Below are 27,203 nucleotides of genomic sequence, written 5' to 3'. Positions count from 1 at the left end.
CTGTGGGGGGCTGTTGTATCAGGGGGTGGTTTTTCGGAGAGTGTTTTTAGGGTTTTGGAGGGGCGCACGGAAAGGGAATTGGTGGGATTAATTGAGGTGGGTATAGAGGAGGGTAGCGCAATAGTTTCCGATGCTTTTTCATCTTAAACGGGATTGGGCGAGAGGGGGTATCATTTAGAAGTTAACCATAGTTTGGAATTCAAAAATTGAGACTGGTCTTAATGTTTTGGGGGGGCGGTTAAGTCAGTTATTAGGAGGGGGAAGAGGCGCTCTTCTAACCTTCAGTCTCATTTAGATGAGTATTATAGGCGGAAGATTGACTATCGCATTTTTGAGTTTTTAAGTGCAATTAGTAAAATGGGAAATACGGAAGTGTCCGATCCCGCCCGTCTGCTTTGACCCATGACGTCACAAATATGGCGGAAACAAAAACAAACACACACACTTCCCACAAGAAGCCTAATGACACTAACGGGACAAGCGCGGGAAATGGGGTGTTTTGGGTGGGGGGCAAACTAAATATAAACAAATTTAGATGCCTTGCGTAGCTACAACGTGTAAGTGAAGACAGCCATGCATGAATACCCACCCACCTCCCCAAGGGTCGTAACCCCTGCAACCCATAGAAGATAAAGATGCTTCAGTAGCTGATTAGTGTTTTTTGCCTTTAAAAAAAAAAAATCTCACGGGATAGAACGAACCGATCAGAAAGATAAATATAACAAACTAAAACAGAAATTGGAGGAACCAAATAATTAAAATAAGTAATAAGTGTTTTTAAATTTAAAAAAAATCTCACGAGATAGAACGAACAGATCAGAAAAGTAAATAAAATAAGATAAAACAGAACTGGAGACAGCCACACTCAAACCAAACTCCGCGCCGTCATGACGTCACACACCCTTACGTCACGGGTCAAAGCCGACTCGTGGGATCGGACGCTTCTGTCGACCTGTAAAATGTATAGCCCGAAGGTGGTTGGTTAAGGAGGTGTTGTGGGGGTGGGTGGCTGCGGATCTGGGGATGGGGGATGTAGTTGTTAGTAATGTTTGTGGACGTAGATGGGTGGGGGTGGTGGTTGATTTGTGTTTGTTGTGGTGGTGGTGGTGGTGGTGGTGGTGGTGGTGGTGGTGGTGGTGGTGGTGGTGGTGGTGGTTAGTGTTTAACGTCCCGTCGACAACGAGGTCATTAGAGACGGAGCCCAAGCTCGGGTTAGGGAAGGATTGGGAAGGAAATCGGCCGTGCCCTTTCAAAGGAACCATCCCGGCATTTGCCTGAAACGATTTAGGGAAATCACGGAAAACCTAAATCAGGATGGCCGGAGACGGGATTGAACCGTCGTCCTCCCGAATGCGAGTCCAGTGTGCTAACCACTGCGTGTGTTTGTTGTGGAGGATATATTTTGTTGCAGTTGTTGAGTTGTGGTGTGGAATTTCCAACGCTTGTCCCATTAGTTTGATAATATTTTTGGAGGTAGATGTATGTGTTAGTTTCTCGATGTATTTTCGTGTTTTTAGTCATGTTTACGTACTGACGTCATAGGCGCCATATTAGTCGTCGTGAATGGTCGTTTCCGCCATATTGGTGACGTCATGGGTCAAAGCGGACAGGTGGAATCGGACGCTTCTGTATTCTCATCCGTACCTATTACCACACATTGGAATCGGACACCTCCCTTGATGTATATAGGTCAACAGCAACTCACGATCTACCACCCCCCTACATTCTCTCCCCAAAATCAAAGACCCATCAACAAATAAAAACAAAAAATAAACAGATCTCAATCGCTCATTACAACTCAACAACTGCAACAAAATAGATCCTCCACAACATAACTACAAAACCACCACCACCCACCCACCCACCCACCCACCTACCTCCACACCTCCACAAATATTACCAACGGCTACCCCCCCCCCCTCCAACTGAGCCACAGCCACCCTCCTTCGGCCTATACATTTTACTAATTGCACTTAAAAAAACACGAAAAATGCAATAGTCCCCAGGGACGCTCTGCCAGCAATAATCATCTAAGTGAGATTGAAGGTTAGAAGCACGCCTCTTCACCCTCCCAATAACTGACTTAACCGCTCCCCAAAACATAAACCCAAGTCTGATAATTTTTGAATTCGAAACTACTAAGTGATGATGATACCCCCTCTCGCCCAACCCCCAGTAAGATGAGAAAGCGTCAGAAACTATTGTGCTGCCCTCCTCTATACACACTTGAAATAATCCCACCATTTCCCTTTTTCTGCGCCCCTCCAAAACCCTAAAAACACACTCCGAAAAACCACCCCCAGATACAACAGCCCCCCACACCCATAACCCAACCAGAGACTTACCCCTCCCATACTTCCCCTTTCCAAACTGCGGCTCGTCAACCTCCACCACCACACCAGGCCCACCTAACTTACCCCTGTACTTAATATACTCAGAACACATTTCCCTACAAAACGAAAGAACCGTCCTCTCTCACATCTGTCTCATGCACGCAAAAACTGAGAGAGGATCTATAACAAAAATAATACGTCGTCAACACAATCTCTTGCGTGCCCTACCTAGTACTAGCAAACGAGTTAGCCTACCACACCTTATGGAGCGCCATAGGTTGTCCCTACGGCACCGCCACATGTAGCCGTCCTCGGTCCGAGACACCAGAACTTTTGCCAACTGCATTTCCTGCTAACACACGTTGCACTTAACCACTTCAGCCAGCAGCCTGAGTAGTTGTAAAAAATTTTATGAGGGACAATGTATTGTCCCCCATTGTTGCACACAAACGAGCACTATTAAATTTATCCATCACATCTAAACCTAACAAAAGCAGCCACAAATTAAGCAAATTAACATGAGACATACAGCAAACAGCACTACAATAACTTAAACACAACAAAAACTAAAATTTCTGTCAAAGCACAGTCAAAACCAACACCTTAACAGATCAAGGAACAACACCAAAATGAACCCAATACACCATGTAACAAGCAAACCATAAACACAACACCAGAGAGCACCACTGACCGCAACAAAACATCTATAAACACATTCATAAACTAAATACGTTAAAATTCAGGAGTAAGTTACAAAACGCGTACCATTTTGTTTTCTCCAAAAAAATTCCTGCCCAGAAATAAAGATCTCCAAAGATGACACTGTGAACACCATTTTGAAGACGCGAATTTTGGAAAATTTTTTAAAATGGTGTATCTCCGTAACAGTTCTAGATATATTAAGGTTTTTTTATTTGAAAGATAATTGCTTTATGAATAAAATGGTCTCCTCCACTTGCTAACATCTATCAAAGTTCTTTTACTGTCGTCTTTTGATTTTTCAATAATTTACAGGAAAAATTTTTCAAAAATTCCAATCCATAAAAGTTAGATTTTTTCTGTTGATTGGTACCATGCAGTACTATATTCTTTGTAAAGGACAGCTTCCACTTCTAAGTTCGACGGGTTTTATTTTTAAAAAATCATATTTTTCTTTTAGCTTTCAAGGGTAATGTATGTCTTCACTGAAGTTTTCATACTAATTTGTTTGTTACAATGTTCATTTCTGTTGTCATTGTTGTAGTTATGTCTTAAACTTTGTTGTAGTTTGTCAGTTTCTTGTTGTGGTTGTTCATTGCAGATTGCTGTATTGTAGTTGTTCAGTGCTAATTTGTTTACTGAGGAGGCTTCTAAGAAATCTGACACATCCAGTGAGTTCTGTGTTTTCGTGAGAAATTTGCCAGTTGACCCAGTTGCAGTGTGTTTTTGTGAAAAGGACTGTTTTGAAATATCTTCTGACTAGGGCCACAGGAGAGTGAAGTCTACTGACTATTTGCATATCCATAAGAGTGATATATAAGACGAACAAAAAACTTTTTTTTCCGGCTGGGAATAAGTGCTCTCATTTGAAGACTCTGTTTCAAAGTGAAGATGTTTCCATTGACAACTTTTTGTTCAAAATGTTTTGACAACATCAATGATAGTATCTGAACAAGGTGACGCCTCTTATGGTGCAGATTTTGCATCAATAGAGGAAGACTTAAATACCCTGAATCAGTCAACTACAGAGGATCGTGTCAGTCCTGTTAAGAAACCGTAATCAGTGAAGTTGTCATAAGCTCTATGCATCAAGAAAGCACAGAGAAATTAATAAAGGTCTGGCTGAATACGTTACAGCAATACTGCCCACTCTTCAAAGTAGAAATTCCATCTTCAGAAAAAAATGAACCAATGCACCTCTTGCCAGGAATTTGTCACAAATATCAATTCAGCTGTTGAATATTGCGCATAGTTGAAGGTCAAAAAGTTGTGAAAGTTAAGACGTACATGACTCATAGTATTAAAGAAACTTTTGCAATTTATGAGAGCAACAATACAACTTCACATATTGGAAGATCAAAATTTTATGCCCTACGACCTAGGTAAGTGGGTAGTTCCACAACCGCCTAGAGATGTCTGTTTATGCATATACTGCGTGAATTTTCAACTATGTCTGGTAACTTTGAAGAACTTACTGGAGCACATGAGAGAACTCCTTGGCCCTGAAAAGGGAGGACTGTCTTTACAGATACTTGGCCTGGAAGACGTAGCAGATAACTCTGCAGAAATTAAATATGCTACATGGGAGGAAAATAAACTAATTAAGAAAACTGTGGTTGCCTTTGACAGTTTCATTGATGAACTTGGTAAATGTTCAGTGAAAGCAATAACACACGAGTGTCTGAAGAAATTGCAACTCCACCACATTGCAGAAGTGAAAAGGGTGTGTACAGGCAGAACAACTATGTTTAGTGGTTCACTATGATCTTGCTGAGAACTGGTGTGCAATTTTCCCACAAGAAGTACAAGGGTATCACTGGAGTAATGACCAGGTTTCAATTTTTACAGGAGTGACATATTTTCAAAACAAGACCACAAGCACTGCAGTTATAAGTGATGACACGGGACATGACTCGGCACATGCTCCGCTAGCAATGTGCAAAATTCTTCAACTGCAAACAGGGGCAGAGAAGATCATCATTATTTCTGATGGTGCTCCTAGTCATTTTAAAAATGGTTACCAGCTGTTTGAATTGAGTAAGTCGCTTGTACCAACTGTCTTTCCAGACCAAATACAGCTGCGATTCTGAATGCTCAGAATTTTGTGAGAGTTGTGAAATCTTGCACATCCACAGCCCTCATTCTTTTTGTCCAAAGATGAAACCGAAGAATTCCGTAAGTAGAAAAAAGAATGGTCCAAACAAACTACTCCTGTGAAAGGAATTCAGAAGACACATTTTTGGACTCAAAGTGATGGGCGAACTCACATTGCCCGCACTTTAAAGAGCAAAAAAGAAGAAATTTCATTCGTTTGGCCAACACTTCAGAAATAGCAGGATAATATTGAGATTCACTACCTCAGAAGGGGGATGTTTGTGGCTGTGACTGGAGGATTGCAGAGATTATAGACACCAGTTATGGGTTAAACGAAAGTGTAGTGAACTTTATGCTACCACATGGACCAGCTGCTGGATATAGGTTTCCAGCTGAAGGACAGCAACAACGCCATTATTGCTCGCTTCCTGTTCACAATGTTTTGAAGATTGTAGGTGCTCCAGTTCCTACTGGTTCAACAGGTAGGCATCACTCTATATCAAATTAAGATACCAAAGCAGTGCAGAACACACTGTTAGTTCAGTGACTGGCTTATTTCAGTACAAAACAGAGTGCGCAGAAGTTGTATGAATTGAAATCTTTAAATCTTTAGACTTTTCACGTACATTTTGGAACCATTTAAAATGCTTGAAAATGAGTCTCTTACTCATCTTTCAAAACTAAAATTATGTTAAATAAGTCTAGGTTTTGAATTTTAATAGCCTGTTATGTGATAATATGATAATAAAACAGGTTTTTTGTATATAAAAAATTTCAGTTGTTTATAAAACCTGTTCAACTTAAAAGTGGAAGCTCTTCTTTTTAGGGAATGTAGAACTATATGGTATTAATCAAAAGAAAAAGATCAAAATTTTATGGATTGGCATCTTGGGAAGAAAAAATCCCATGAATCATAAAGTTCAGAATGCTATAGTAAAAGAACTTTGACAGATAAGTCCAAATGAAGGATTTCTATGTAATAATAAAGCAAGTATCTTTCAAATAAAAAAAAACCTAACAAAATATATAGCACTGTTCAAGAGATACATTATTTTAAAATTTTTCCCAAAATTCGCATCTTAAAAATGGTATGTGTAGTGTCATCTTTAGAGGGCTGTATCTCGGAGCAGAAATTTTTTTTGGAGGAAACAAAAAATACATGTTCCTTGCTTAGTTCTTCATTTTAACATATGCTAAATTCAATAACATCTGAGACAATGAAGGCAACATTTTTTTCCTAGTTGCATGAATTGATACGGACTACGCCTTCTGGTAGTTTCACGTACAATGTACGTAACTATTATGTGCCCTCTGGCAAAGTACATAGACAGCAATGCAGGGGAAATACGGAAGCGTCCGATCTAACCCGTCGGCTTTGACCCATGACGTCACAAATATAGCGGAAACGACAATTCCAATATGGCGGATATAGAAACGTTGCATACGTATCACAAAGACGAAAACACATAGGAAAACAACACACACAAAGGTTTCACAAGAACAATCTGCTAACATTGATAGCAAACAAAGATAATAATAAACAAGTGGTACTCAAGGCCAGGCAGGGGGGGGGGGGCTGCGCCCCCCCCCTGACTCCCCCCGCCAAAAAAAAACTCCCAACCTAACCTCGTATTCAGGGCTACGCTACAGATCAATGTGTAGGTCAATCAAAAGATAAAAAAAAGAAACAAATAAAAAAAACAAAACAATATTGATTCATTAGACATAACGAGCAGCGACAAAACATATAGACCATAAATATTGAACAATCTAATGGCAAACTGATAAAAGCCTCATAGACGACGTTAAAACAAAAAGTACAGTAAAAAGGTAAACTATATATTACAGGCCCTAAAACTCCTACTAAGGTAACGTCAACGAGGCAACATCTACAAACACGCCACACTCACAAACCAAACTCCGCGCCGTAATGACGTCACACACCACAACACCCTTACGTCACGGGTCAAAGCAGACGCGTGAGATCGGATGTTTCTGTTGACCCAATGCAGGTGTGCATCCTGTTGCCAGGTCCTTGCAAGATATTGTACAGGTGCAGCACAGCAACATCCATACCATATGTACATGTGTGTACATTTGTATTTGAAAATCTACGTGTGTACTGGCATATTTTATGTTGCTCATCAATTATTATGTTTTTTATTTAAAATTTTTTTTCTTTGCAGCAAACAAGTGCAAGAAGTGGTGAAAACTACTATCCATATTTATACAACATATGAAGCCCGTGCCAGGTGTTTCCTGTAGAAATGAGAAAGCGTATTATTTCTCAAAGGCAATGAAGTTCACACTTCCGTTCATCAAACAGTGACTATACCTGATGGAAATTTGTAGGAGGAAGAGGAAATTATGCCTACTGTGTAACAGTTGTGTGAATTTTCTCTCAACAGTTATCTGGGCAGAGGAGAAAGCTGAACTGCTTGTGGGGACCAGCCTGATACATCCTTGCTATGGTTGCATATAGCCCCCACTTATTATGGTGATAGTGTGACACCACACCTGCCATGTATGGATGTAAGTAACCTGATAAGATATCTAGACCAACTTTCCCTTACTGTGGCACCTGGTTTAGTATTTTCATTCTTTACTGCCACCTCTGCTATCCCATGCCATCTTTCTTGTCTACACGTTGAGACATAATATCTTATACCCTCTCTATTCAAACACTCACAGAAAATGTAGATGCATCTTGAATTGAATACAACAGTTCTTTAGGACTGCATCTTTCCTTTTTTAATAAGATTACTGAGTGCCATAGTAGGGTATGTCAACCTCCAATTTGGATACATTCACTGTATCTATGTACCATTCTCATAAGTTTTCAGATAACTCACAGTGTTTGTATATACTTCATCAGGGGAAAAACAACACAGATGGATGGATACAAACACTTCGCTATGACATAATCCACATGCTGTACACTTATATACATTTGTGGGTGGGGATTATTCTGGCTCAAGCTACAGTGTTACAGAAATCTAGAGCTTTTCTGTAGTTCATGAATTTGTTGAACATATATCAATTGACTCTTATTTTCTGTGCCCTGGTAGATGTCCACTCTGACAACTAAATCCTTTAACAAGCTGCGGCATTGTCGCGAAAAAACAGTGACCCATATATGTAATAAGTTTCCTTTACTTTACGTCTGTTTGTGACCATAGACATAAATTAAAGGAAACTAATTAAATCTTTTAAATTTTACAAAAAAATTAAATTTTTCAACAAATCTCTTACATCACATTCCGGAGAAAGAATGTCAGGAACTGCTAGAATGCACTTGATACAGTAGTTCACTGTTGTATCAGTTTTTCCTAAGGTTGATGAATGTCATTATTATGCTCAGTTTTTGTTTCTGTGGTGTGCACTGACAAATTTGCTTGTATCAGAAATTGCAGAAAATTTTCATTCTAATGTATCATGTGATTGTGTCTGTAATCCAAACACTTTAATAGAAGGAATCTGCACTGCATCTGTGATTCATCAATATCTATAACACCTTAAGTAATATTCAGGGTCATCATGTTTGTAATATATTATGTCAGAATGAATGGATGTTATAATCTGAATCCAAGAGTTTTTTTGCAAAGAGAAAAGGCTCTTTAGAAATTTCATACCTTGGAATATTGATGGACACAAGTTTTTATCATCTAGTGGGGCATAATGTCCAATTGGAGCCCATATCATGTTCATTTTTGGAGTTTGGGGTGGGATGGACCATGGTCTGGCAATGTGAGTGAAAAGATGAAAGTTGATTTTTGTCTATATCGGAAAAAGGTGACTACAATGCAAGTGCAGATACATTATCTAGTATTAGGTGATTCTCTGTGAACCCAGCGATATCATAGACATTGTATTGTAACTGTGATCATCGTAAAGTGTGCACTGTGAGGGTTTAATATGTCTAACCATTCCTGAATTATTCTAGACATATTCTGATAAGTTGGCTGTGTCACTCCAGCTGTCTTTATGTCCCATGGGTCCGAAAGCATTCTGCGTGCCCTGACCTCTTCCATATTCTGCCCTAAGGTCTCATTAACTGGCCCTTCAACAAAACTGAACATGGGGTCACGTACCAGCCTACAAGTATGATGTGTAACTGCCATGATATAAAGGTTTCTGTAAGAGCATGCAAAAATGTAATAGGGAGGGAACCTGGGATCTGAGAAGCCAACTTCAGGAGATAATAAGAATGAAATCCCATTACTGTGTACTTCTTTATTTACATTAATTACAGTTAACTGCAAATGCCATCATTGACACAATGATCGTACCGTTTGTATTGTATCTTACAAAATGTGCTGAAACTGACAGCCATCAGCCTCAATGTAAGCATGACATCTGATGCACCCTGGCAAATGTCCTCGGTGTGTGTTGAATCACATCACAGGCAGCTACACTTTTGGCAGCTAATTCCATCTCTGTATTCTCTGGGGTCACATGCACAAATTGATTTAGATATCCTCGTAGGAAATAATTAAGGGGATTCTGATAAGATGACCTCATAGGCTATGGAAAGGACATCTCTTTCCCATCCAGTGACCAGGAAATACAACATTGAGATAGTTGCAGACATCCGCACTAAAGTGAGGCGGTGCACAATCGTGTTGTATCCACTTCCTCTCATGAACAGCCAAGGGTATGTTCTCCGACAATCCAGGTAGAACTCTTTACACAAACCTCAAGCATTGGTGGCCAATCGGACAGCTAGGTAGAAGGTATGGCTCATCCTCTTTGTTTCCTTGCAGGAAATAATGTACACATAAATAAACAGCACAGTACATGTAAACTTGTTACATGTTACCAGAATGAGATTTTCACTCTGCAACGGAGTGTGCGCTGATATGAAACTTCCTGGCAGTTTAAAACTGTGTGCCCGACCGAGACTCGAACTCGGGACCTTTGCCTTTCGTGGGCAAGTGCTCTACCAACTGAGCTACCCAAGCACGACTCAGGCCCCGTCCTCACAGCTTTACTTCTGCCAGTACCTCGTCTTCTACCTTCCAAACTTTACAGAAGCTCTCCTGCGAAACTTGCAGAACTAGCTTCGTATCAGCGCACACTCCGCTGCAGAGTGAAAATCTCATTCTGGAAACGTCCCCCAGGCTGTGGCTAAGCCATGTCTCCGCAATATCCTTTCTTTCAGGAGTGCTAGTTCTGCAAGTTTCGCAGGAGAGCTTCTGTAAAGTTTGGAAGGTAGGGGACGAGGTACTGGCAGAAGTAAAGCTGTGAGGACCGGCCGTGAGTCATGCTTCGGTAGCTCAGATGGTAGAGCACTTGCCCGCGAAAGGCAAAGGTCCCGAGTTCGAGTCTCGGTCGGGCACACAGTTTTAATCTGCCAGGAAATTTCATATCAGTGCACACTCTGCTGCAGAGTGAAAATCTCGTTCTGGAAACGTCCCCCGTGCTGTGGCTAAGCTATGTCTCCGCAGTATCCTTTCTTTCAGGAGTGCTAGTTCTGCTAGGTTCGCAGAAGAGCTTCTGTTAAGTTTGGAAGGTAGGAGACGAGATACTGGCAGAAGTAAAGCTGTGAGTACCGGGTGTTTGTTACATGTTAGTTGTAATTAAGCTGGAAAATAGTTATGCTAGACAAAGCGATAGACAAGTTAACTCCCATATCTCCTTAAGCTGGCTTCATTGAACCCAAGTTCCCTCCCTCAAACTGTTGAGTGGAGCATCCTCTATGTCCTGTTAAATTTTTGTACGCTCTTACGGAAACACCCTGCACGAGTGCAGTGTCGAGACATTCAGCCTCATTCATCAGGTCAGAAACCCAAGTCTGCCAGGTGACCTATCTTGTTTTAATTACCACATTAGCACAAGAACTGGGCAGAGGTCTGCAGGTCATATTATCCAATTCCACACAGCTTCACACTGCCACAAACTAACGGGCAGCAAGAGAAGCTCCTTCCACATGTGCTGACTAATAGCATCCAAATATGTTGTCAGTTTGTGAGTGTAATGAGGCAAGCCACCCCATACGCTCGCAGAGTGCCCTAGCTAGAGAGGTGAATACGTCTGCATCTTCATAGGACAGATTAAAGAATATGAATTTGGACAAACATGCAATGGTCTTTACTCTGTCCATTCCAGCTGCTCATTGTTTGCGTGTGATTTAAGTCATATTCAAGTGTTCATCTGCACCCATCTGCAGTCTTCATGAAGTTTAATTGCTTGTTCTGAATTGTCTATTAGTCCATCTGTCTGTGCATCATTGTCTTCAGAGATATCCCAAACAACTGGCCTCCCTGAAACTGAACAGGCATAGAGTAGCATTCGTGAGAGAATTAATAGTGCCAGTCCACCCCTGGAATAGGTCTCCATATCTCTCTGCAACATCACAGCAACCCATCATTGCTGTTTCTGTAATGTCCCTCCATCTAATGCTGATCTTAAACTACCAAGAGCTTTTGTTGTTCCCTAGTCATTGTGCAGGGTGCGATGGCTTATAATTAGAACATACCCTCTAGCATCAGGTCTTGTCAGGTGCTCTACATTGCTTAATATGTGCTCCATGCTATGGTTGCAGACAACCCCCAGTAATACGATAGTGACATACCACATCTGTAAGTATCCTAGTGCCAACAGCTCCAGGCCAAGTTTTCCTTACTGTGGCACCTGGCTTAGTATTTTCATTCTTTTCTGCCACATCAGGTTGTTAGTTGTCTACACTTTTATACATCATATCTTACAAATTCTCTGTGCAAACACCCTGAGAAACCGTAGGTGCATTTTGATGAGCATACAGCAGCTTGTTAGGACTGCATTTTTCCTTTTTAAAAAACAGGATTCCTGAGTGCCTTACTAGGGTATATAAGCCTCCAGTTTTGTCACATCCCCTGTATCTATGTGCCATTCACGCAAGTTTTCAGAAAACTGTGTTTATTTATGTATTTATTGATTTATCCTTTGACAAAGTACATTGTATGGATCAAGGTATATTTTCATTTCATGAACTGGTAGGTACATAATATTTACTGTCTACTGTTTAACAAAAATATAATTTATTACAAAATTATTCTAGGGCTATTTCATATTAAATTAGGTTTTGTACAATTTTTTGTGATACAATAATGGTATTGCAATTGTTTTGAACTGTAGTGCACATAAATTCGTTTACACTGTCATAACAATTTTCTATTAGAAAATTTTTGAGACTTTTTAAAAATATTTTTATTATTTATTTCTCTCAAGAATGAAGTGAGTTTTTCAGGGGCTTTTGGTCAGGCGTATGACGGTTTTGTATTTCGTGGTGGTGTGTGTAGGCTCACGGAAGAGGTTCAGTTTCCTTGTGTCACGGTTGTGTTGTGTTGTTATCTCTAGTATCGGGAGAATATTTGAATTTTGTCCATCAGAGGAGTTCGTATAAGTATATACTGGGTAATGCTAGTATTTTGAGAGCTTTGTTAAGTCCCATAGTGCTCAGAGCCTTGTTTTAAAATGCTGGTTTACACGAATCTTTCCATTTAAGGTTGGCTATCATTCTTATGGCTCTTTTTTGTAATTTAAATATTTTACTAATGTTTGTTTTCGAGGTACCTCCCCACAAAGTTATGCCGTAACTTAATGTTGTATGAATTAATGCATAGTATATTGTTTTCATAATGCCTGTATCTTTTAGGTAGCCGAGTTTGTGCAGCACATGCAGGTTTGCGCCGAATTTCCTCCTTATATATTCTATATGCTTATCCCAGTTTGCGAGATCTTGACATGTGGAATAATCCGGTCTACTGCCAGATGTTTGTGTTGCTCTGGCCACGTAACTCGTTGCCTTTTTCGGGTGCTACCTGAGACTGCCGTATGGGAGGATCTTGTCCAGTATTTATGCTCAGAGGGCGCTGGGTGCTCTGTTTGCCGTCCGCACCCGCCTGGCGCTGCTTGGAACGTGTTGTCTCTCTCCCGGTGATCCCTCGGACGTCCGCTCCTTGGTCGCCATCTGTGGCAGCTCTCTGAGGCCCGTCCTGTGTCGGGCATTCTGTTCGCAGTCCGTGCCCGCTCGGTGCTGCTCCTGAGGTTTCGGCCCTTCCTTGGTGCTCCCACGGACGTCCGCGCCCGGCTCGTCCACCATCTGCCACAGCTGCCACAGCTGTCTGGGACCGGACCCACGTTTGTTGTTCCATTCAGGGTCCGCGCCCACTTGGTGCTGCTCCTGAGGTGTTGGCACTTCCCTAGTGCTCTGACGGTCATCTGCACCCGGCTCATCCATCATCTGTGGTCGTGGCAGCTGTCAGAGGCCCGTCCCACGTCGGGAGTTGTGTTCGCGGTCAGAGCCCGCCTGGCGCTGATCCTTTTGTTGGGCCCTGATAAGCTCCAGAGCCGGACTCCACACCGAGCTGAGCTGGTACCCGCTGTCTCAGTTTATTAGGTTGTGTTCTTGATCTCGATGGCCTCCTTTCTGACACTGTCCCAAAATCTTGGTGTCTGTCACAATTTTGGTGTTGTTGTAGTCTATTGAGTGACCGAGCTCCAGACAGTGCTCTGCTATGGAAGATTTGGTTGCCTGTCAGTCTGGTGTGCCTCTGGTGTTCTTTGCACCTGACTTCCACCGTCCTGGTTGTCTGGCCAATGAATGACTTCCCACACTGGCAAGGGATGTTGTAAATGCCTGGTTTATGTAGCCCCAGGTCATCCTTTATACTCCCTAGCATTGTCCCAATTTTGGAGGGTGGACAGAAGATACTCTTTATATCATATTTTGAAAGAACTCTGCTGATCTTTGCAGAAATAGGTCCAGCTTATGGCAGGTATGCCACCTTATTCTCCTCCTCTGGCTCCTCTTCTGTACGCTGTGGTTGGCTGGTATTTTGGTAATATTGTTGTGCAGGTTCAATTCAGTAAATCTTTTGGATGGCATCATTTACTTCTACATTGGCTTTTATTCTAGCTTTTCTGTGTCTTTATCCGTGAACAGAGTTGTCATCTGCGTAGTTAACTATACTACTATACCTAATCATATTTGGGATGTGATTTGTGTACAGAATGAAGAGTATAGGGCCAAGAATGGAGCCTTGTGGCTCAGAGAAGTGTAAAATTCTTGCTTTAGATCTTGTTTTTTTTCACCAGTAGTTTTTGTGGTTTCAGTATATTGGCTCCTGTTTGTTAGGTATGAGAGAATCCAGTCTCCTGCATTTCCTCTTATGCCATATACTCCTAATATTTCTACTAAAGTTTTGTGGTCTACACAGTTGAATGCCTTTGTTAGATCCATAAATACGCATACACATTTAGTTTTAGAGTCCAAGTTTATGACATTTTCGATGAGGTCTATACTGCATCTATGGTGCATTTATCTTTGTGGAAGCCAAACTGATTGTTGTTGATTATTTCATATTTTATCAGAATAGCAACAAGTCTCTGTGCATAAGCACGGTTAGATATTTTTGATAGGACTGTTAAGAGCTACAGGCCTATAATTTTCTGGATTGTATTCATTTCCCTTTTTATGTTTAGGTTTTATCAGTGCTGTCTTTAAGCACTTTGGAGGAGTTCCTTCCAGGAATGATGAATTGATTAGTTGTGAAGAGGTTTCTTGAGTTCCTGCATACAGTGTTTAATTTCTATACTTGATATTCCGTCAATTCCAAATGACTTTATTTGTTTTAGATTTTTTATTATCTTTAACGTTTCTTCTTCTTGTCACTGGGGAAAGTGCCATTGCTTTTCCCTGGGATTAATAAATGTTTTTCAGGTGTTATTGTGTTTTTTATTATTTGTTTTTTTCTTTTAGTTTTTGGCCCACTGTGGCAAAATAGTCATTGAAGAGATTTATGATTTTATTCTGTTCACTTTTTTTGCTGATCATGAACTGTATTTTGCTGTGTTCCTGTGAATTGGAGGGTTTTTTGATTTGTATTTATAATAGACCAGCAAGCCTTGCTTTTATTAGCAGCACTATTTATGTACTTTTTTGCTTCTAGTTGTTTGTCTGCTTGCAGTACTTTAGCATACATTCTTTTATATTTTCTGTAGTACTCTTTAAAGTTTCCATCAATGCTAGTTTTATATATTCTGTGCATCATTTTTATCTTGTTCCTAGCGACCAAAATGCCTTTTGTTATCCACTTTTTGTTTTTATTTGTGGTTTTGGCTTTAGTTTTTATTACTGGTCATGTAATATTGAGATGGTAGGTAAGTGTGTCAAACAAATGAGTCACTTTGATCCACTGATTGAGTCTTTCCAGTATTTCCCATCTTTCTTTTTCAAGTTTTATCCTAAGGGCTGTTAAGTTTTGTTTATCTGAGCTTCTTTTTTGCCATACTTTTTGTGTCTTTTCATTTGTGGTGATATGATTTAGACATATTTTTATTGCATCATAATCTAATAGGGCCGTTTCTATAACTTTTGTACTGAAAGTACCTTAAATTTGTGAAGATGTGATCTATTTCAGTACAGGAGTTTGCAGTTATACACATTGGAGTAGCTATTGCATTGTATAAGCCATATGTTTTCATTGTGTTTAGGAGCTCCCTACTGTCATTTGTGTCTTGCAATGTTTGTTTAGCTCACCTAGTAGTAAAAGTGCACAGTTCTTGCTTAGGGTGATATGTAAGAGCTCTCCTATGTTTTCAATGAACGTTCCTATGCACCCATTTGACAGTCTGTAGATATTTAATATGTACAGTGAGGAAGTACTTAGAACTATTTTTTGGCCTGTTACTTAGACATTTTCAGTGTTATATTTTTTACATAAGTCAAGGCTGTTTATTTGGTTCCTGCTTACATTGTTATGGGTTAGTATAGCAGCTTCACCTACATTGCTATACCTCCTGCATGAACTAGCTATTACATTATAATTTGCAACAGTAAGATTTAGAATTTCATGCTCATTTAGACCATGTTCTGTCAGAGCTAGAATGTCAGGAGTTTCTTCATTTAGCATTGTTTCTAATTGGGTTACCTCATTTTTTAAGTATTGTTTATTCTGGTCCATTATTTTTATAACTTAATATCTTGATTCTATGTTTGTTTTTGTCCTATATTCTGTTTTGTTATCAGTGTTTTTTGTGGATATCAGATTTCCTGATTTTTCACCCCCACTATACAAGGTTAGTTTCCTTTGTTTCTAATGATTTTACAAACATCTGCATAAATTCTGCTGAGTGTTACCTAACCTAATCTATTTAAACATATGCCATCATTTCCCAGTCAATTTTCACACAGGAATTTGTGAACCAAGACAATCACATTCTTGTTTGATGGCACAGTTTATTTTGGATATGTATTTGTCACTGACTGACCTCCTTTTTATGATTCCACTAAGTATGAGACTGGCTCCTTCATAAACACTTCTTGCTGCACGAATCATGTTTCTTGTTTCATTCACTAATTCATCTTCGCTGCTGCTTTTAAGTGAGTTTGTTCCAACATCTATAAAAACACCTTTGTAATTTCGTTTGTGTTTCGTGTCCTGTTCTATAGCCGCTTGTTTTGCAATATTTTTGAAATATTTGCCAAGTTGGTGCACTCTTATCCCAAGTCGCATGCCAATTTCACAGTTGGGGGACAGCGATATTTTTCAAGAGCGAATGTCCTATTACTAGAAACTCGCAATCTTGTACAGCTGTGGGCTTGTTTTTTTTTCTTTTGGTGTATGTCACTGTCTTCCACTTATATTTATCTGCTGATGTTTGACCTGTTGACTTATTCGTGTCTTCATTGGAGGCACTGGGTATATATTTGTTTTTGAAGTTCGAGCCAGCATATGGAGCACAGGAAATGTTGTTTCTTGAGTTCGTAATTTCACGGTCTTGTATTTGTTTTTGGTGGTTTTCATTCCCGTGGCACTGCATTTCTTGTATTAGTGTATCATTTTCTTTCCTTGCCTCGAATAGTTCAGTTTTTAGTGTCAATGTCGTCTTGTAGCCTCTTTATAGTTTAGTTTCCTGAGGCTTGTGATTCTATTTGATGGATTTCACACACGCAGAGCTGCTTTTCACGTATGAACCTATTATTTTCTTTCTTTATGTTTATATTTTCTGTTTTTAGCGCCTCAATGTCCTCTTGTAGCAACTTTATACCTTCCCTAGCTCTTCAGCAAGGAAACCACTTTGACTCTTAGATACTGCACCGTTCTGTACATGTGTGGGTTGGGATTATTCTGGCTCCAGCTACAACGCTACAGAAGTTGAAAGCTTTTCTGTAGTTCATGAATTTCGTGAAGGTACCACATTTGACATTTATTTTCTGTACTCTTGTAGACTTCTGCCCTTCTATGTAGACCCTTCAGATCACATTCTAGAGAGCAAAGACGTGTCACAAACTGCTAGAATAGACCTCTCACAGTATTTCACAGTTGTATTAGTTTTTTCTATAGTTGATATGTCACTAATTTGCTCATTTGTTGTTTCTCTGGAGAGCACTGACAAATTCACTTGCAGCAGAAATTGAAGAAAAAATTTTCATTCTAGTGTCATTTGAGTGCCTCTATAATACAAAAACTTTAGTAGAAGAAATCTGCACTGCATCTATGATTCATCAATGTCTATAACACTTTATATAATATTCAGGTCATCAGATTCCTAAAATATTATGTAGGAATGGATGGTTATCATACACAGAACCTAAGAGTTTTGTGAAATAATCTTTGCAAAGGCGAATGGCTCATTGGAAAATTCAGCCTTTGGATTATTGGTGGACCCAAGTTTTTATCACCCAGTGGGGCATAATGTCCACTCGGAGCTGATAACATGCATTATCATAGTTGGGACCGATGGACCATTGCCAGCCAGTGTGAGTGAACAGGTAAAAAGGAACCAATGTATAAATATGGCAATGCCCACCAACCTCTGACTGGATATAAGGTTATACAAGAGAATTTGACAGGGAAACAAAATTACTTCAAAAAGAGGTTTCCAGAATACAAATTTTTCAATGGTTTTCATTTTTATTTGTAGAGGAAAATGTGTCTACAACACAAAGTGCAAATACATCATCTATTACATGGTGATTGTCCTCTGTGATCCCAACATTACCATAGATAGTCTGTATTGTAGCTATGATAATAGAGAAGTGTGGTCCATGGACTCAACTTAATTGTATATAGAATGCAATATAAATGTCATAATCACAGTATTCTCTGTAACCCTAACTCTCTGAAGATGAGGAATTTATCATGTCTAACTATTCCTGCCTTTATTCTAGACATGGTCCGATACATATGGTCTGTCTCTCCTGTCATCTTGATGTCCCATTGGTTCGAAATCATTCTGTACATTCTTACCTTTTCCATGTTCTGGCCTAATGTCTCATTAACTGGGCCTTAGACAAAATTTAATGTGGGGTTATCAATGCCTACAGATAGCAAGTGTAATTGCTGTAATATATAAGTACAGTGTGGAGACAGTAAAGCTTCTTTGCATCAGATACTTAATCAAAGGTCAGGAACACAAGCCTGCCAAGTGACCCAGGTGGAAATGTTGCATTAATTAGCACGTGAGTATCAGAACTGGGCAGAGATCTACATATCATTCTACCCAGTTCCGTACATGTTCACACTCCCGCAAAGTAACTGACAACAAGGCAACCTCCTACCTCACATATTGACTAGTAGCATCCAAATATGTTTCTCAGGTTGTGAGTATAATGAAACAAATCTTGTAAGCTCACAGTGTGCTGTGGCAAACACCTATAGAGTGGTAAATACTCCTGCATCTTCACAAAACATATTAACAAATATGAATTTGGATGTAGATGCAACAGTCTTTATTGTCCAGTTCTGCTGCTCAATGTTTGCATGTGGATCAGAACATATCAAAGTATTCATATGCACCATCCTGTGCTGTTTCTCTCACACAGCCTTCATGACATTTAGTTACTTGTACTGCAATGTCTATTAGTCCAGCAGTATGCTCCACTTCACCACTGAGGTAGCCTGAACCTTTGGCCTCCCTGGCGCTGATTAGGTATAGAGAAACATTCGTGAGAGAATTAATAGCGTCAGTCCAGCACTGGAATAGGCCTTTGGGCAATTCCATAGTTACGGGTGTTATATGTACACACCTTAAAATCAGGAAAAATAATGTAAGGAAAAATATTTATTGGATTCAATATTGAAAACTTTTAAGACACATTATATTTCATGTTATAAATGTTGATACTGGAATTGTTTTATTGTTCTCCTGGTTATTAATCAAAAAAGTAGTGTTACGGGTGTTACCAAAAGTAGACCTGGCCCCTTTTATGAGTTAGGGAATTGTCTAATTTCTGCAAACTTGATGAAGCTTTTATTCTTGTAAAACAACTGTTAAGAGGTATTGCCCCAGATTTTATTTTGAATTATAAATTTTTATTTTTTTGGACATCATAACTCAGTATTTATATATTTTTTGCTGTTACGGGTGTTACATTAAATGTTACGGGTGTTACATAGATGCATCAGATTTCATTCTTAAAGGAATAAATCTACCTCTTACAATTGCATAAAAAGAAAAGAATTATTATAGTTTATTTGGAATAAAAGTATGTACTTAAGAAAACATATTTGAAGGGTAAAGCTATTTATTACACAAAAAATTTTGTTACAGTTTTAAAGCACAACCAGGCCAAGATATCGTTACTTACATTTACCTCATTTTGTAGGCCTAACAAATTTATGACAAAAATGTTTTCTTATTATTGATGGGTTTAAAAACTGGCAGATTACCAAGTAACAGTATTGAATTTTGGATAGGGTTGGCTTCTTTTTGTCACTTGGAATGTCAACCAAGACAAATAACCAAAATTTTAAATCAGACTTTTCAATTTTATTAGTTAGGCTTAACTCACAAGCACTTCCAATATTGTCCTGTGATTCAGATAGTGAAACAGTCTCCTGATCAGAATCATCAGAACTGCACACTTCATAGAAATTTATGCATCTTTTCGCATGTAATGTTTTAACTTTGGCCTCCTCAGTAATAAATACTGACACCCTTGTCATTAATGACTGCTGTTTTTGAAACCAGCAAATCAGTTGTGTTACAAGGCCACAAGTGATGGCAGCCCTGAATTTGAGGAATCCCTTGTAAAATTTTCCACCTTTCATCCAAAATAGGACTGTTATGCTCCACTGTTATGTTATCAACCCATAATACCTTAATTTTAGAAAAATTCTTCAGAGTGTAGTCATAACAGTCAATTGCGTTGTTAATAATAATTTTCCTAGATCTAACAGCTGTACACATGCTCCTCTTCAGTGCACCTCCAATGCCATCCATGGCTCCTTTACCATGTGAACTGGCAAAAAATTCCACTCAGCTGTCAGTCCAAAGTCTCTCTCAAAGTAACATAGATTGGACAGAGTATATTTGTTTTTGAACTGCCCAGCACAGTACATTGTTAAACATAGGCTCTTATGAATGACTAGAATTTGCCTCAATAAGCAGTTTACTGGGCCTATATAAAATTTAAAACTGAGGTTAGAAATATTGTTGTTCTTGGAAAAGTTAGAATGGAAAACATAAACTATATGTAATCTAAAGAATTTTGGACTTAATTAACATTTTAGGAGAATGTCAGTTGAGTCAGGTTAATGCTCTAATTAACTTTTATAATGTAGGTGTAGTGCTTAAAGAAATGTATGCAGAGGAATAAAAATTTTAGTTTTCATGCTTAAAACTGTTTTCATATGTAATAAACATAGTTAAAAAAACTTTTTTCATTCATAATAATACCCTTTGGCTATAATTTAAATATAGGGCCTAGACCTACTAAAGATGAAGGTGGCATTAAACCTTTCAATTCAAGTTACGGGTGTTACACATGTGTTAAGTAACACCCGAAACAAAAATTAGTAACACCTGTAACAGCTCTAAGAGTGTTAAATAAGATTTCAAAATGCCATATAATGGTATGATATTGTAAAACATGTGCATAACCTCACTTTTACAGGAAGGTATTGTACAGAACAAATTTACTAGATTACAAATTAAACTTTTGTATCTTTTTTGTTACGGGTGTTACAAGCTGCATATATATTATAAAACTAACGAAATAAAGAAATGCAATTAGCTTACTTCAACAAAACGAATTATTATGAGCTATAACAATGTTGACTTCAATATTCTTTGCAACAATAGAACAATCAGCAATAGATAACACAACTAATACTCATCTGGAAATAGCATAAAACATACCTCTCTGTGGTGCCATAGAGTAGTGCACTTTAAACGCTTAGTGAAGGTAGAAATTTAATTTTTTCATGTTCATGATTATTTTGTAATGAACAAATGTACTTTTAACTTGGCATTTTTAAGGTTATATTTGTAATATTGTCATTTTAATTGTTTTGTCACAAAGTCTCTTTAACATGGAATGACCCCTTTATTTCTCTCTGCAACATCGTAGCAACCCCTCTCTGCTAATGTTTCCGTAACCTCTCCATCTAATGCTGAGCTTAACACAAACAAGAACTTCTGTTGTTCCAGATAAATCATTGCTTGTAATTAGAACATATGTTCCAGTCTCACGTCTCATCAGATGCTTCACATTGCTGAATATGTGCTAATGCTGTAGTTGCATACAGCCCCAAGGTAATGCGAATATAGTGAGGTACAACTCCTGTCGTGTATGGATGTAAGTGACATCATCTCAGGACCAAGTTCCCTTACTTTGGACCTGGCTTAGTGTTTCCGCTCCTGGCGGCCACCTCAGCTATCCTAACCTAGGTCACTTGTCTACAGCTTTAGGCATCATATCTAACAGTCTGTCTGTTAAAACACCCTCAGAATCCTAGATACGTTCTGAAGGAAACAGCAGTTCATTAGAACCGGATCTTTCCTTTACTGAATGAAGATTCTTGAGTGCCTTTCTAGGGTACATTAGCTTCCAATTTGGTCATACCACCTGTATCTGTGTACCATTCATGTAGGTTTTCAGTAAGCTCACAATGTTTTTACATCCAAGCCTTCCTTATCTCATCATCAGGGGACACCGTGACTCTTAGATGTTATACTCTTCTGTACATTTGTTGGCAGGGATTATTCTGGCCCCAGCTACGTTACAGAAGTCTAGAGCTTTCCTGTATCGCACAAATTTGTTGTAGGTACTGCAGTCGACTCTCATTTGCTGTACTCTTGTAGGTATCTGCCCTTGCAACTAGATCTCTTAAATCATATTCTGGAGAGGGGAGACGTGTGAGGAACTGTTAGTGTAGACCTCACACATTCTCACAGTGGTATCAATTTGTTTCTATGGATGATGAATGCCGGTATTATGCTCAGTTTCCATTTTTTTGGTGAGTACTGGCAAATTCACTTGCAGCAGAAATTGCAGCGACTTTTCATTCTATTGTGTGACGTGATTGTTTTGTTGCTGGGGTTCGTTTGTAATACAAAAACTTTAATAAAAGGCACTTGAACTACATTATTCATCAATGCATTATACGGAGTCACAAACTATTGCCACCGAGAATAAATCCGAAATTATGATAGTTGCTGAAAAGTTTGTAGGACAAATGTTGATGGGACAACGGGGGCCACAATATGGTGTCGGTTTTTCGTTGCTAGATGTGGCACGTCAGATATGAAGACTATGCAGGTGGCTGATACAAAGGGCAAATTGGTTCCAGTACAGTTGACAGGCTATTTTTGAACGAAAGGATTGTGCACAGGAGGTGGTGGCCCGGTTTCTGGTACCGCGCGCTGCGGAATTTGAATCCGCGCCAGACGTCGTGGACGTAGAAGGCCCCTAGAGGTCTCTGCACCATCACGCCGTAAGCTGTGGCGGCGCGCGCCTCCTGGCCCGCTTTTAGTGTGGGGGCGCCACAGTGGAACACGTGGTCCCAGCGGCCAATAGCGGCGCCCCCGATAGCGTACTTAAGTGCCTGCCTCGCGCTCAGCCAGCAGTCTGACATTGCGTTGTGTCTCAGGACATATCGCCTCAGACAGCGTATCGACTTTTGTGTTTCTATTCCAGTGGACGTGGTTGTCTTGTGTGGTTCGTTACGCTGTTGTCTGTTCTCGTGTCGTAACGTCCTCCGTCGGTTGTGTCCGTCCTCTCCCGTCGTGTTGTCGTTCGCGGGCCACTCCACGGGTCCCGCGCGTTTCCGTCACTGCTACCCCGCGACCATTCCGGTCACCGTTACAACGTGTATAATTCGTGAGCTCCAAAGGGCTGCCGCAGAGTCCTTCACCAGGTTTAGTAACCACTTCAGACGACAGCCTGTACCTCGGTGGAATGACAGACTGTAGATTGGCAATCCGGGCCAGACGGACAGCTCTGCAGAACTTCAAACAGTGTTCAGCTACAGACAGTCTTCGTGCCTTCAGGTCTGTGAGAGCACATGCGGAGTGAGTGATCAAAGAACAGAAGAGGGCTTCCTGGAGGGAATTCACGGCTTCCATTAATCTGGTCCACTTTCCCTGCGCACATTTGGGAAAAGATAAGACGGATTTCGGGCAACGGTAGTCCACATCCCCTTACGGCCTTGTCAAATAATTGTGTCTTAGTGGACGTGCCAGAAGACATGGCTCACACTTAAGCTGAACACTTCTTTAGTGTTACTAAGTCATCCAGACAAGCTCCTGCTGTTCAGCTATTCCGTCGGACTGCGTAGATGAGGAAGCTCAATTTCTTGTTGCGTAATGAGGAAGTCTACAACCTTCCATTTTCTGTGTGGGAACTAGAATCAGCTTTATCTGCAGCCAGACACTGCTCCAGGACCCGACGAGATCTGTTATACCGTGCTTCGTCGTCTGTGCTCTGAAGTGAAAGGTCAGCTCCTCTCTTGTTTGTCAGATCTGGTTTGATGGACAGTACCCCACTAATTGGAAGGAGGCAATATTAATCTCATTCTGGAAACCAGGCAAAGACCGTAGCGCCCCTAACAGTTATCAGCGTCGCCCTTACCAGTTGTATGGGTAAGACTCTAGAACGCACGGTCAACTGCCACCTCGTCTGGCTACTCGCGTCCCGAGGTCACCTGAGCCACTCCCAGTGCGGTTTCAGGCACTACCGTTCCCTTCTTGACAACTTAATTCTACTGGAGATGGAGATACAGGAGTACTTCTTACGCCGAAACCATTTAGTTTGTGTGTGTGTGTGTGTGTGTTGTTTGACCTCAAAAAAGCATGTGACACTAGTTGGAGATACAACATCCTTCACCAACTTCACGAATGGGAACTGCCGCTTCTGATCCAATCCTTTCTCGAGGACCGGTGCTTTCGTTATCACATTGGTGATGCCGTGTCTGATTGCTTTGTTCAGGAGAATGGTGTGCCCCAGGGCAGTACCCTCAGTGTCACATCATTTGCCATCGCTATCAGTGGCATTTCCGCTGCAGTCAGGAGCCCTGTCAAATGCTCTTTGTTTGTGGATGACTTTGCAATCTTCTACTCTCCCTCTGATCTAAACGACGACGATGAGGCAGCTACAGCTGATCATTAGGCACCTGAGAAGACTGTGTGTCAATTTTAATCGTGCTCGTCCAAGTTTTAACTGACCGGTGTTTACAGTGGGGGACTGTATTTTACGATTTCGAGACACTGTGCGCTTTTGGGTTTATTATTTGACTCGAAATTAACATGGCTCCCACACCTGAAAGACCTACAAAGTGCGTCCGGTTGTTGAACATTTTGAAATGCCTTGGCGAAAAAACGTGGGGAGCTGACAGGTCACGGCTCCTGCAGTTTTATAGGGCATTTGTTCGCTCACGCTTAGACTGTGGCAGCGTGGTCTACGGATTGGCCCGTCCTTCCTACCTTCGGATGTTAGACGCTGTCCACCATGAGGGCATTCTGATATCGACTGGAGCATTTTGGACCGGCCCAGTTCAGTGTGTTGTGTGTGTGTGTGTGTGTGTGTGTGTGTGTGTGTGTGCACAGGCTGATGAACCACCCCTCTGGCTTCGGTGACGTATCCTTTTGGCTTGACAGGTGCTGACAATCTCGGCGTCACCCCAGTCGTTGGCATTTAGTTCAGTGATCCGACCCACCTGTGAACGACTGTTCGGGGATCGGCCCCAAGCGACCCAGCCATTTGGTATACGTGCCACGGACTGTCTCGAGGATCTGGATCTCTCTGGCATGAAAATACACACCCACGGATGGAACGCACTGCTGCCTTGGTGTCTTCAGAGGCCCAAAGAGATTTTAAGCTTGATACAGTAAACGAAAAATCGTACTCCAGATATGGTTTTTACAACTTTGTTTTCGTCTATTTTAAGTATGTACCATAGTTTTATTGTTATTTATACAGATGGATCACAGCAGGAGAATGCTCTCAGTTGTTCTGTGGTTTTCCCTGATAAGGTTTTTAAAGTGCATCTTCCAGAACAATTTACAAGTTATGATGCGGAGTTAATGTGGCATTCTGAGGGCACTGGAAGGGTTCACAGTCATCATCATATGAGTTTTCTTGTCTGTTCTGATTCTCTTAGTGCACTGCAAGCACTTGACCAAATGTATCCAGTAGGCCCACTGATTCAGATCGTCCGTGACTCCTTACAGTGGCTCCAACATCGTGGCAAGGAGTTGCTCTTTTGCTGGATACCTGGCTGTGTTGGGATACAGGGTAACGACATGGCTGATAAAGCTGCCAAGGAAGCATGTTGGGATGGTGCTGTCCATCAATGGCCCATCCCGTTGCATGCCATTATCTCATTTTCTGCCTCATTGAGTGTTTCATGCCCACTGAGTGTTTCATGCCTTCCCAGTCTCACGATCGTGTAATCCTCCAGCGGAATTGCGGCAGTTTTTTCCACCACCTGGCTGAGCTACGGCAATTGTTAAGCTCCATATCTGCTTTCTACATTGCACTCCACAGCTATAAGGGATATTACAGGAACTGTAGTGGCTAAAATAGTGTGTCAGGTGGAGTTTGCATCTGTCCTGAACTCAGTATGTAGTGAACCTGTGCCCCTTCAAACCCCTCTTGAAGCTGTGGCTGATAAGGACGACACAGGAAATAGCTGTCTGCAATGTATATCTTCCTCCAGATGGTGCAGTCCCCCCTGAATGTATTGGCTGCACTGATTGACCAACTCCCTGAACCTATCCTACTTTTGGGAGATTTTAATGCAAATAACCCCTCGGGGGGTAGTGCCATGCTTACTGGCCGAGGTAGGGAGGTCAAAAATTTACTGTCGCAACTCGACCTCTGCTTCTTAATTACAGGTGCCCCCACACATTTCAGTGCGGCACATGGCACATATTTGGCCATTGATCTTTCGGTTTGCAGTCCTGGCCTTCTCCCATCTATCCACTGGAGAGCACATGATGACCTGTGTGGTAGTGACCTTTTCTCCTGCTTCCTGTTACTCCCCCGCCATCATACCCATGGACGCCTACCCAGATGGGCTTTAAACGAGGCAGACTGGGAAGCCTCGACCTCTGCTGTTACCGCTGACTCTACCTAACTTGGTGCCATTGAAATTTTCGTTGAGCAAATCACTACAACGATCATTTCTGCGGTGGAAAACGCCATCCCTCATTCTTTAAGGGTGCCCCCCGGCGAAAGACAGTCAGTTGGTGGTCACCGGAAGTTGCTGAGGCAATTACAGAGCGTCTGCAAGCTCTACAGTGACGTAAGCAGCACCCTTCTCTAGAGCACCTGATAATCTCTAAGCAACTCCTTGCCCGTGTTTGCTGGCCTATAAAACAATGGAAACAGGAGTGTCGGGAGAGGTATGTGTCTACCATTGGATGCCATATGTCACCTTCCCAAGTCTGGAAGAAGATCAGATGTCTTTTTGGGTACCAGACCCCAACAGGTGTCCCCGGCATTAACATCAGTGGCGTGCTATGTACCGATGCAAACGCGATTGCGAGCAATTTTCTGAGCACTGTGCTCGAGCCTCTGCATAGGAGAACTACCCCCCAGTGTTAAACGGTGGATGGATAGGGAAGTCCTTTCATTCACTACACGCCACAGTGAACCCTATGACGCCCCATTTACTGAGTGGGAGCTCCTCAGGGCCCTTGCACATTGCCCCAACACAGCTCCTGGGCCGGATCGGATCCACAGTCAGACGATTAAACATCTCTCATTTGACAAGATGTGACATCTCCTGTCATCTTCTACCGGATCTGGTGCTATGGTGTCTTTCCATTGGAATGGCAGGAGAGCACCCTCATTTTGGTGCTCAA

The sequence above is a fragment of the Schistocerca nitens genome, chromosome 12 (genome assembly GCF_023898315.1).
Source record: "Schistocerca nitens isolate TAMUIC-IGC-003100 chromosome 12, iqSchNite1.1, whole genome shotgun sequence".
NCBI lineage: Eukaryota > Metazoa > Arthropoda > Insecta > Orthoptera > Acrididae > Schistocerca > Schistocerca nitens.
The sequence above is the reverse complement of the archived record's forward strand: the minus strand, read 5'-3'. Positions refer to the sequence as shown.